This window comes from Callospermophilus lateralis, chromosome 8 (assembly GCF_048772815.1).
Source record: "Callospermophilus lateralis isolate mCalLat2 chromosome 8, mCalLat2.hap1, whole genome shotgun sequence".
NCBI lineage: Eukaryota > Metazoa > Chordata > Mammalia > Rodentia > Sciuridae > Callospermophilus > Callospermophilus lateralis.
The window spans coordinates 78,289,383-78,303,376 of NC_135312.1; the positions used below are offsets into that span (position 1 = coordinate 78,289,383).

Here is a 13,994-nt window from a genome sequence, read left to right on the forward strand (position 1 = left end):
TGGGTTGGTTGTGAAGAATTGCACTTTTTTTTTTTTTGGAACTAAATTCACCCTGCTTTGCCTAACTTTAAGATGTGACTGCTTTTCAGTGTTCTGTTTATATTTTATTCCCTCAGAGGGTCTACATGTTTTTTGTGTTTGTTGCTTTTCTGTTGTTGGATGTTTTTGTTTATTTGTTTTTATTTTTGTTTTGTTTTGTTGATTTTATCAGTATGGAATGATACAGTACATTGAATTACTTGGGGGAGGATATGTAAGTGATTCTCTATGTGAGATGTACTTCATGGACTTGAGCTATGAAGTTCTCACCCAGGCTACTTAAACATTATGTAAATCTCTACATTGGAGTTTTTGTGAACTTGTATGGATTTTCTTAAATTGTGATCCATAAAATGAAGAGAATCACAATAGCTAAGCAGTTCCTGCCACCATATTCAAATGTTTCTTTGATGTAGAAGTCCTGGGCATCAATGGCAGCCTCTAAATTACTTAGATTTTCATTAGGTTCTAGGGATTTAAGCTTCTGGAATTTCTATGGATAGTTTTGACATGTCTATGACAGTTAGAAACTAAAATGTGAGCATTTCCAGAGAATTTTTAGGAACTGTGCCTAAAGACTTAATGCAAAAGAGATGCTATTTCTAAACATCTGCCTTTCAAAGTATAAGCTACCTATTGTCTTATTTCTACAATATATAGATTTTTGCAGAGAAGGAAGCAATTATTTTAACAACAATTTACAATTTATATCATAAGTCTCTCTCTCTCTTTCATACACACACACACACACACACACACACACACACACACCACATGCACACACACACATGCACATGCACACACATACATACACAATCTGCTTTTTGAAACTAGAAAATTAAAATGTCACTAAGGGACATTATTGAGAAAGAGTCATCATTCAAACAAAGGTTGCCATATTGGACAAAATATCTGTGTTCTTCCTATGTACCTTATTGGAGTTAACTTAAGAATTTCTACAAGTCATATGACCAGTCAAAACCGAAGTTAGTACAGATACTATGAGAGGCTTTAAGATATTTTTAAATGCAATTGAACTGATTCATGCAATTGCACATTCAAGTAGTTTAATGTCTCAGTTACTGACATTTCACATGGGTATTTCATACATCATGCTCAGTCTCCACATTGACTTACCTCTTTTAGAGTCTATATAGTTACTTTGTAGCCTAGAAGCTCATCAATAGGTTATCATACCTCAAAAAGTAACTTTATAAATTTCAAGATAATTTCATGGTGTGTGGAATTGAGAGGCCCCTGCTGAGGGGTAATATTGTGCTATGATGTATTTGTATTGTAGCAATATTCTTAATGTGTCTTTTCATCTGTTCCCAAGTTGTGAATTTTGTTATCTGAGCAGGAAGAGTATGGACTGTTCTTTTTATGTTAGATTATACTGGTGGTTGATTTACAGCATGCTCAGAATCCAAATAAAGGAAAAGATCAAAAAGGATTTTGTATGAACCAATGGATCTACTTGTATTTCCTCATGTCTTATCTTTTATCAGGAAACTTTCCAAGGATTAGTTTGAAGTGTGTATCCCTAGAGTTCTCATCATTTCCACAAGCATTTCTGAGATGATGCAGAAGAATCATTATACTACCAGCATAATGGTTAATTTGAATTGCAAAGATATTTGAATTAAGAGATGTCAAAGATTAAGAGGCTTCTGAGTGTTTCAATGAAGGTGTGTCTAGGATGATTGACATGTGGGATGGCAAACTGAAGTGAAGACCCTCACTAAGCATGGAAAGCACTGTCTAGTAAGATGGTGGGTTGGATGGAATAAAAGTTGGAAGAATAAGGAAGCAGCAGAAGATGCAAACTCAATTCATCTTGAATAGACTCTTGATTGCTCCTTCTATCGCCTGAGGATATCTGATTCACACGCCTTCATTCTTCCAAAACAGACTCTGCCAGTGATTCTCCAGGGAGTTTCCAGAAGACTTTGGTCTCTAAAGGGTAGCACCATTGAGCCCTCTTGTTCTAGACTTCATCTTCTTGTTCTGCCAGCTCCAACCTGCAGATAACCATTGTGGACTCTCCAGCTTCTGGTAGTATAAGCTTATCTAATACATCCCTTTTTTAATAATCATACTTCCTGTTGATTCTGTTCCTCTGTAGAACTCTGACTAATACAACCAGCCTTGGTGAAGAATAAAAACATATATTAAAAAATCTTAATTGCATGGAAATGGAAGGAGACCCTCAGGGTTATACAAAATTACATACAAGAGGAAGCGAGGGGAAAGGGAAAAAAATATAAGGGGGAGAAATGAATTACAGTAGAGGGGGTAGAGAGAGAAGGGGGGGGAGGAAGGATAGTAGAGGATAGGAAAGGCAGCAGAATACAACAGACACTAGTATGGCAATATGTAAATCAATGGATGTGTAACTGATGTGATTCTGCAATCTGTATACGGGGTAAAAATGGGAGTTCATATCCCACTTGAATCAAAGTGTGAAATATGATATATCAAGAACTATGTAATGTTTTGAACAACCAACAATAAAAATTAATAAAAAAAATCTTTCCTGAATAGCATTTAGTGAAATGAATTTGTCAAAAGTTACTTTCAATTAAGTATCAGATGCAACATTTTTTTACATTTATTATAAAAACAGAAACAAAAGATGACAATGTGGATACTTCCTTTTATTTATTCCATGTCTCATAATGAACTATTTTGAACTGCAACATTAGGAATCATCTGATTCTCAGTGAGAGCTATTATATATATATATAAATTTCACAATATCTTTGTGATTTACCTTTGTTCCTCTCATCTTCTTTGTCTTACTAGAAAATTAAGAGTCAAATTAAATATTAAATATGATAAAGATTTTGACTCTTACTAAAATTGTATTTTTAGCTTTGATATTCTTTTTATTTCTAATTATGTTTTAATAGTCTAATTTAGTAGTCTGTCATTTCTTTTAAACTGTTTTAAAACATTTCTTAAGACATGTAATATGAAAGAAATGAAAAAGGTAATGTTATGTATAAACCCTAAAATTTTAATGTGTCAGTGATGGGTAAAAACATTTACTGTTATGGCAATTAAGAGGGATAACTTTAGATACACAAAACAATTGGAAATATATTTTTTAAATACTGCTTAATGAAACAGTCTTACTTCATGTCATCAAAGGATTATTTTTAAAATGATGTATTGCCTACTATATTATTTAATATATCTAAAAAGACTAATTTTATTTTTTTTCCTCATGATTCCCGGATCCTATACACATAAAGGGAAAAAGGAAATGGAATTGGCTAATATATCAAGCATCCCCAGGTTCTTGGTGACTTAAAACATATTAAACTAGTTTCACAATCCTCTGAAAATAGGTAAGGCAACTCATGGCTATGTTGCCTATTTCCAGAAACAATGAAGCTTTTCTTCTCTTAGTGCCTTTAAAAATATAGAAGTGAGATGGTATCTTTCTGACTGCTAGAGATGGTGAGCATTTTTTCAGCAGCCATTATGAAGTCAAACAACAATAAGTGCTGGCAAGGATGTGGGGAAAAGAGTACTCTTGTACATTGCTGGTGGGATTGCAAATTGGTGCAGCCAATTTGGAAAGCAGTATGGAGATTCCTGGGAAAGCTGGGAATGGAACCACCATTTGACACAGCTATTGCCCTTCTCGGACTATTCCCTGAAGACCTTAAAAGAGCTTACTACAAGGATACTGCCACATCGGTGTTCATAGCAGCACAATTCACAATAGCTAGACTGTGGAACCAACCCAGATGCCCTTCAATAGATGAATGGATAAAAAAAAAAAATGTGGCATTTATACACCATGGAGTATTACGCAGCACTAAAAAATGACAAAATCATGGAATTTGCAGGGAAATGGATGGCACTAGAGCAGATTATGCTTAGTGAAGCTAGCCAATCCCTAAAAAACAAATGCCAAATGTCTTCTTTGTTATAATGAGAGCAACTAAGAACAGAGCAGGGAGGAAGAGCAGGAAGAAAAGATTTACATTAAACAGAGACATGAGGTGGGAGGGAAAGGGAGAGAAAAGGGAAATTGCATGGAAATGGAGGGAGACCCTCATTGCTATACAAAATTACATATAAGAGGTTGTGAGGGAAATGGGAAAATAAACAAGGAGAGAAATGAATTACAGTAGATGGGCTAGAGAGAGAAGATGGGAGGGGAGAGGAGGGGGGATAGTAGAGGATAGGAAAGGTAGCAGAATACAACAGTTACTAATAGGGCATTATGTAAAATTGTGGATGTGTAACCAATGTGATTCTGCAATCTGTATTTGGGGTAAAAATGGGAGTTCATAACCCACTTGAATCTAATGTATGAAATATGATATGTCAAGAGCTTTGTAATGTTTTGAACAACCAATAAAAAAAAGAAAAAAAATGTCCATACATCATAAAAAATAAAAAGCAAAAAAAAATACAGAAGTGTGTGATTTGAAGACTTTTAAATAGAAGAAATTCAATATACTATTAAATTAAATTATATACCATTCCCATTGATGGAATACATCACAGTTATCTGGCAATGCATGTGCAATAGTAATATAGCATAGTCAGTTGTCTTGAATTTTGAAGACATGGATTTGTAAAAAGATTTTTTCCTTTTCTCAAACGTCTTCAGAAAAATTTCATATCAATATTTTAAATTAAATGTATATAGCTGAAAGGAGAAAGGCATTTACTGAGAGGAAAGTTAACAACCAAAGAGTGAAATGAAATCCCTTATTATCATGGGACTGAATTTCTAAGGTTACTGTGAGATTAGAATCAACACTATAATAAGAAAGCATTATGCAGTAATTACCCCATGGGAACACTCATTATAAAAAAAGGATTACTGTAAGCTTAGCAGATATGTGCTAGTGATAAAACTAAGATGATTTGCTGAGTCATGGAAAAAGTAAAGATGAAAATCATTATTGCAGCACTAGTTCAATTTCTGTTCATATGCTCAAAAAATAGGCATATACATCCATCTTTAATGATAATTCTTAAGATGAAACAAAGTTTATTAAAATATTCATTTTGACAAGAATATTTATTAGGACTAAGATAATGTTAGTGACCCTGCTTCTAAGGTTTTTATTTTCTGGTAATTATTGGAATGTTTCTAATAATAACTTAGTTTCACTCTGAGAAATTTAGGGACATCGGATTCTTACAGAGGGATACCTTTGTTGAAAGCAACAGAATGCTCTTAAATAAATGAACCAGCCACTTTGTCAAGTGAGGAATAAGATGATTTCTGGCTACTGATAGACATTTTTTACTGCCTTTTCCACCAGAAAATTCTGCTAAGTGTAAATTAGACAGTAGACATTTATACCCCTCAGAGCTGATCATCCTCTTCCATTCAATGGAACAATACTTACTATCAGAGTTATTATAACTTTTTGAATTTTTAAATTTTAAAGTTATTTTAAATTTTTGCCAAATGTTTCCAGTTTCTAAGAAACTTGTATGATTAATAATCATAGCATTCTATTCAAGCTTATAGATCCCTTTAAAAAGAAAACTATTATTTAAAAATATTCTTTAATATGGAATCTTAGATGAGCTTTAATTTTAATTTGAGTTAGAAATTAGATATTTGGGACAATATAGCTTCAAGGCCCTAAATTCCACATGTTGGGTCAGCCTCTTCTCATTAGACTGGTTCTTCCTTCAAGGTAGGCACAACCTAGGATCATGTAGACAAAGACCTGAAAGTTTCTCCAGAGTTGTTCTTCCCAAAAACTGTGAGGTAAGAGATATTCAGTTCTTTAACAGACATATTTGAGGAAAAATTATTCAATGATAATCAGATGACTTGATTAGAAAATTATTCAATCTTATTATATAATTAATGTACAGACAAGTATAAAAACTTATTTACAGTTCATGTTTCACAAGAATGTTTCTCTGTAAAAAATAGATTTACCATCACTGGTTCTTTTAAAATTAATCATAGAAATTAACCCTGAGAATATTCAATAATTGTGTGCTTTATACTAATCTTTAGAGTTTATTTCCTGAGAAAACTGAACTGTAAAATTTACCATAAAAAATATGATGAAGACATGTAGTTCTTGTAACTGGTGTAACTGGATTACTATATACAAGAGTCCTTCATTTTTCTTTGAACCTCTTTCACATTTTGCAAAATTGGGTTTGAAATCTATAGAACCTGAAATCTCCATGGAAATGGGAATAAAACATATTTCACATTTGCAAAATATTAACCATGGAATCTATACCCTGCACATATTTAACATACTATCTTCAGAGGAAATATTGAACCATTCTAAGTTTCTTGTGTCCATTTATTCATTAACTAAATATTAATTTCCTCCTGAAAACTGCAATTGCTTTGAGAACTTAAATTTCTTCTTTTTCCTTTTTTCTTTGCTATACAGTTAGAATGTGATTTTTTTCACCTTGCACATATTCAGGTAATATTTGCTTCATGAATTATTTAAATTCAGCAATTTGAAACTACAAATGGATGGAATAACCAGATCATTATACTGTTACAATTAAGACTCTGGGTGACACAGCAGTGTCTGTTGTAAATGTAATCTCTGTTTCAGACACTTTCACAAATAAGAGATGTATGGGATTCATTCTTCAGCCATATTGAACTCAATCACTCATTAACTGTAAAGCATTCACTCTATCTTCTCTTCTATATCATAATTACCATAGGATTTTATTACTACTTTTAAGTATTGAGAAAAAAATAACTAAACATTATATTTCTTTTATTAGACTCTGACCTTATCTGTGTTTATAAACACTATGTAATTTGTATTATTTGTTAGCTGTATATGAAAATAAAAGAAATTTAAATTTTAAAGAATTGTATTTAAAACCAAATTTTAACTATATTGTGAAAAATAAACTTACAACAAAAGAGAATGAGTGCAGAAAATGTTTTATTTTTCTTCTTTTTATATTTGCTTTGGGAAAAATAAAAAGGAATATTTTGGATAAATGTCATTAAACACATATATTGTAGCCTGGCTGATACAGGGAAGGCATTTGGAATCAGATGGCCTCTTGTTATTTCCTGGTTCAGTCACTTATTAGCACAGTGACCTTGGGTAGCTATTAAATTACCTGTGCCTTGTTTTTATCATGCTAACAGTAGAAATGATGATGATCTGAGGATTCGTAGAGTTAGTATTTAAAAGTACACCCTAGTTCTGCAGTTTAGCAGATAAAACAAAATTTGGTAAATAAGAGTTATTATTCTCTCCCTTTTTTCTCCCTGTGTGTTTCTGTCTGTCTGTCTCTCTCTGTCCCTTTAGTGTCTGTCATATTGTTGGTTTCACTTGAATTTCCTCTCTGAATTAAAGGTGAATATACTGTTTTCATTTCTCTAGTTATTGGCTTTGTGGATGGCTCCTCTTTAGTTGTAAGGGACATAAACCAATCTATTTTTCAGATAACATCCAAAGTAAAATCATGGCCAAGTTCAATGGCTATAATATTAGCCCCTTAGGAACTTGATTGGAAGTCATTTCTATACTGTGTCTTATATATATGCACCTGCCTCAACTGGCAGCTTGAAATGATACCCCAGACAAGAGTTTAAATCCCCATATAATGTTGCCTTTATCCTGACATATAATGCCAGCCTGAATTAGCTTTCTATTGTTATCCTACTACATTTTCAATCATCATGAATAAGCACCACAAGTACTTTTGTATGGAGAATATATGATCAATATACTGAAAATTAAGTATTTGTATATATGGTGACATTTGATATTAGTGTTGTAAAGATTTGGACATAGACTTACCTATATTGCATGTGGGGTATACCCATTCACTAAAATGGTTTTTGGAATAGATATTGAATGTCCAACTACTATTAGTAATATAAAAGTTTCTCCATATATATGGTACAATTTCTCCATATATCTGGTACAATCGTAGTGATTATCACAGTAGGAGATAGGATCTTGAAGACAAAATGTATTTACAATGTCTACATAGTTATAAAAATAATTGCAAACTAATATTCTTTAGGTCAAACAAGAACAGACTATAAATTCTTCCTGTTGACAATGATTCTTCCCAGCAACTATAAAGTGAGTCTGGTGCTTCAGTTCTTTAATAAAAAACTTGATGGGGAAAAGAATTCAATCAGAACTCAAAAGGCCTTACTTGAAAGTTATACAGATTTTTAAAAAATAAAATTAATTTAGTGATAAGTATAGCAACTTTAGTTCATATTACACAAGAATGTTTCCCCTAAAAGTTTTCAGGTACTCACCAGAATTCTGAGACATCTAGATATAAGAAACAATTTTACTATCAGTCTTTCTTTCATGAATTTTTTTTATTGTCTTATTTTTGCCTTATGTATTAATCTTCACAAAGTTTTTCATTGTTTTTCCTAAGAGATCTACTGTTTCATGAAATGTATTAGTTGTAAAACCTTCTCCTACTTTATCTATATTTAATGTGCAGCCAAATTTCATTTGAATTCAATTTCATTCAAATTCAAATTTCATTTGAATGGATAGATTCCCATGTGTTTATAGTGGATAAAATTGTATATAAACTAGTTCAGTGGATACAAAAATCCATAAGTGAGCATTATTTTGAGTTAAAAAAATAAAAGGTAGATATTGAGAGTGGACCTCTCAATCAAAATTTAAAACAAATTCCATTCAGTATTTCTAGTCAAAAATTAAAAGGGGCTGGGGTTGTGGCTCAACAGTAGAGCACTCCCTTAGCATGTGCAAGACACTGGGTTCAATATTCAGCACCATGAAAGAAAGAAAGAAAGAAAGAAAGAAAGAAAGAAAGAAAGAAAGAAAGAAAGAAAGAAAGGAAGGAAGGAAGGAAGGAAAGAAGGAAGAAAACATAAATAAAATAAAGGTATAAAAAATTAAATTGAGCAAATATTAATCCTAGCTATCTTTCAACTTTGGTCTCTTTCATTCCGCCCACATGCCTCAGTTTTTGCTCACTTTGGCAGCTATGCCAGTTACTTTTTATGCAAGACTTGGCCACATGTTGTCAGTTCCCTAAACTTATTCTGATGTCCTCCCTTCCCAACCGCCAGTCATCACTAATCTTTGCTCTAAAGCTATAATTACTCAAGGCCAAACTGTAGTTTTCAAAGCAGTAATTATCAATCCAATGAATCTAATTGAGTCTAATGAATCTAATTTACTAATGGGTAAAGAACAGAAGAGACTTACAGGTTGTTTTTTAGATATTTCTTTGAGATAGCCACTCACAGTTTTCTTTGATGAATTTTGTTTAGGGAACTTCCGGGAAGATGCTTTATTACTGTCTCCTGTTACAGAAAATGAAATATCAAAACCTCATTTCCTAAAAAAGTTTAATTTGAATTCTGTCTATGTAAAACATATCATGTACAGTCTGCTCTTTAGGGTAATAACTATAACTAAGGATGATGATTTTGTAATGCTAGAAAGGGAGTAAATATAAACCCGGGGCGGGGGGTATGTGACTGTTTTGACCCATTTATGCTTATCTATAATCTCCATAGTAGAGAACAAGTTCTGTTTTCCTCTTAGGTTTCTAGACATACTGATGCACAGATTTCCATAATAGATGCTGAAAAAACAGGCTACTAGTGACATTTTATACAAGGAATACAGTGACCTTGTGTATGGCTTTACATTTTCATGTTCATATGTCCCTAAATAAAGAAGTTCACAATGAATAATGTCAAATGCTCTAAAACTATTTTTGATAGAATATTATCAGACTTAATAGAATATTACAGAAAGGACAGCTTATCATATGACATGATGACTATAACTGAGTTTGACTACTTTCTACCTACAGTCTGTTTCCATAAAGCAATAAATGCACTCTGTGCTTCAATCACTGCTTTGTGTGTGTTCTTGGCCTTTAATATAATTCTACATCCTGAATCCATTTAAAATAGAGTCAATAAGTGCCATACCTTTTCTTTTATATGGGGAGGATGAAACAGAACATCAGGTAATATAGACACCTACGCTCCCCAAGGAAACAGATGATCCTTCTTAGTTTGATTTGCCATAGGGTATTTAATTTTTGAAGTATTACAGTTGGGAATATAGTTGCCGAAAGAAATAACTAGCAAAGAATGCATGAATTTCCACGTTTACATTCTCATTGTGCCTATACATAGTTCTTTGATACAACACCAAGAAATACATTGCATTTTATTATCTGCTCCTAACAGCTTAATAAAAAACTTAATTTATAATCCCTTCAATTTCTCTTTTGAATTATGGAGTTAATGGTTTATTCTGCAAAATTACTCTTAGCCAAAAAAAAAAAAAGTTAAACTGATTTTTTCTACTTCATACATACATTTAATATTCATCTTTTAAAATTATAATTAATTACTATGATGGGCTGGGGATATAGCTCAGTTGGTAGAGTGCTTGCCTCTCATGTACAAGACCCTGGGTTCAACCCTCTAGCACTACACACACACACACACACAGACACACACACACAAAATGATTACTATGGATCTTGATATGCCAGAAATTCTTTTAATCAGAAAAAAAAATGTGTTCAATGGTGACTTAGTATTTAAAAACAATAAATACTTCTATATGCGAAAGAAAATATTAATTTCCTAAGTTGTTAAAGGTCTTTTCCAAGGTCACATAACTGGAAAAGAGGAGTGGGATTGAAATTAAGTTATAAGTAATTTTCAATACACTGATGTTCTTTCTAGTATACTTGCAACTTTAGAGGAACATCACAATTGGATTTTACATGAAGAAACTTACATCTCTAAAAAGAAGAGGAGTAAGTACAATTAATATGGGAAAAGTTTTCATTAAAAAGCATGATTTTTTTTACTATTTCTTGGATAAATAATGAACAAAACATATAATAAAAAAGTAAAAATGAGCTATGGGTACTAACACTTCCCCTGCAGGCCCACCATGCCATGGAGAAGATGGAGGAGTTCATATATAAGGTCTGGGAGGGGTGTTGAAGGGTCATCCCATATGATGTACTTCCTGACTGGCTGAAGGAAAGTGACTATCTGCTACATGGCCACAGACCACCCATACCCTCCTTTTGTGCTTGCTTCAAGAGCATCTTCCGCATCCACACAGAAAATGGCAACATCTGGACCCATTTGCTTGGTTTCGTGCTATTTCTCTTTTTGGGAATCTTGACCATGGTTAGACCAAATATGTACTTCATGCCCTTCTTCAGGAGAAAGTGGTTTTTGGCATGTGATTTTTGGGTACAGTGCTCTGCCTCAGCTTCTCCTGGCTCTTCCATACCATTTACTGTCATTCAGAGAAAGTCTCCTAGACTTTTTCCAAACTGAACTATTCAGGGATTGCTCTACTGATTATGGGGAGCTTTGTCCCCTGGCTCTATTACTCCTTCTACTGCTCCCCACAGCCTCGGCTCATCTACCTCTCCATCATCCGTGTCCTGGGCATCTCTGACATCATTGTGGCACAGTGGGACTGGTTTGCCACTCCTAAGCACCAGCAAACAAGAGCAGGAGTGTTCCTAGGACTTGGCTTGAGTGGTGTTGTGCCCAGCATGCACTTTACTATTGCTGAGGGCTTCATCAAGGCCACCACAGTGGGCCAGATGGGCTGGCTCTTCCTCATGGCTGTGATGTACATCACCGGAGCTGGCCTTTATGCTGCTCAGATTCCTGAGTGCTTCTTTCCGGGAAAGTCTGACACATGGTTCCAGTCCCATCAGAATTTCCACATCCTGGTGGTGGCCGCAGCCGTTGTCCACTTCTAGGGGGTCTCCAACCTTCAGGAATTCCATTATGGCCTAGAAGGTGGCTGTACTGATGACTTCCTTCTCTGAACCTTCCCACCTTGAGGTGGAGGAGGAACTTCCCAAGTGCTTTTAAAAATAACTTCTTTGCTGAAGTGAGAGAAAGAGTCTGAATTGTCTGTTTCTAGAAGAAACTTCTTAGAGAATTCAGTACCAGTTAAGCTTCAGCTCGCGTTCACAGCCACTGGGCAATAAACTTTCCATTCCCATTCCCCTAGCTGGGGAGGGTGTGGATGGTCAACACAGTCATCCCCCTCCTCAACAGTCACCCTCCTCAGCAAGACAACCACCATTCATTCACAGAGACAGTATTTGAAGCTCATTTTGAGATCTTACCTGTTCCTTCAACCATTTTAGGAAAAAATTATGGACTGGGACTCTTCAGAAATTGTTTTCTTTTCTTTTCTTTCTTTTTCTTTTTTCTTTTTTTTTCCTGAAAGAACATGTCCCTCTCATACCCCTGTCCTTACGTTGTAACCTGGCTTATAACAGGCCATTCATTTTTGTAGCACACTGGTCCCATCTTTCTAGGGCCTAGATCTGCTTATGTAGCAGGAAGAATAAGACACCAACTTTTACATAGCCCAGCTAATCATGGAAGTGTGTCCAGGCTTCAAATAACTTGAGTTTTAATTTTTTTTTCTTGGCAGAGTAATGTAAAATTAAACTGGGGAAAGATATTTAATATTTAATACTAAACTTTAAAAAGAAACCTGCTATCATTGCTATGTATCTTGATGCAAAGATTATGATGATAATAAAAGAAAGTACAGCAAAAAAAGATGTAAATTGTATACATACATGTGGAGTATGGTATTGATGAGATATTGATGAGTAAAGCTGCATGGTGTAGTTGGAACCTAGCATGGAGGAAGCCCATGATTGCTATAAGTTCAGGGAATTTTGCGTGGACTGCATTATAAACGGTCTTAAGTTCTGCAGTGAATAAAATTGCATTATAACATGGAAAGAGGGAAAAAAATAAGTTTTAATCATCTAAGAGACATAATCAAACCCATGCAGGGAAAGCCACCAGTGGCAATGTGAAGACTATTGTTGCCAGGTAAGAAATTGGAGCAAGGAGAGTAGCTACATATCAGAATAACTTCAGAAAGGAAGAATAATTGCTCTAGGAAATTAGAATGGAGGAGAGTAGATTATTTCAAAAAATGGCACTGTGAATTGAACAAGTTACTATATTAATACACCAAACTTTGGGAGAGGTGATTGGAACATGTACCACATGAGGAGTTAACTGTGGACTTCAGAGTTATCCCTGATAACAGTTCTATGAAATCACAAAAATAAGAGTAGAAATGAGGTCAAATTAATTCATTAAATGGAATGTCTATGGCACGATATGTGAATGCATACTATTAGGAAATATAGAAAATGAGCCAAAGCAAGTATAAATTTAAAGCTAATAATCAGTAGCCTTAAATAGAGTTGACAGTATATTTCTATATATTTTAAGAGTGGATCACTAAAAACAAAGAATAAGCAGACAAAGAAAAATACATAGAGAAAATTTTTAAATAAGTTCATTGAGAAACAAAGTGCTTAATTAAAGTGCTGAATACTAGAAAAGAGGTAGATAAAGCCTCTATTATTGTTGAGAACCTAATTTTCTGGGAAATCAAGATAAGGAAACCTCTGAGGACATAAAAGAAACATAGATAAAACTAAAATTTTTTAAAATAAAATCTACAAATGGAAAGTAGATATTACATATATAGTTAGAGTTCCAGAAAACAATGATTTTAAGGAGGAATTATAGTGAAAAATATGGCATACTCAAATATCCCTGACCTGAAAAAGGGGTATATATTTCTTCATTTAAATAATGAGATCTTATTGAGATCTTATCAAATGCCAAAAAAAACCTAAATAGTTAGCAGTAAGATTTCCAAAGTATAAAAAAATCCCTAAAATAATTTAGAGAATTAATTTGCCTTCAACACAGTAAAAAAAATAATGACATCATAAAATTATATTACCAATAAAATCAATTTGGAAGTAAAATGAAATGATAGATGCAGAACTAACTTCATTTAGTTCTCATCTAGCTTTAGCTTTTATAAAGACAAAAATAAAACAGAGAATTTACTGTTTGAAAACAAATAAATTGAGAAGAACAAGATATTGACAGA

The 13,994-nt window shown here is 33.6% G+C and overlaps 1 pseudogene; it reads left to right on the plus strand.

The window, feature by feature from the left end:
* The window catches only part of LOC143405729 (adiponectin receptor protein 1 pseudogene), a 31,676-nt pseudogene extending 19,802 nt beyond the window's left edge, over positions 1-11,874 (plus strand).
* Positions 11,875-13,994: the final 2,120 nt, after the last annotated feature.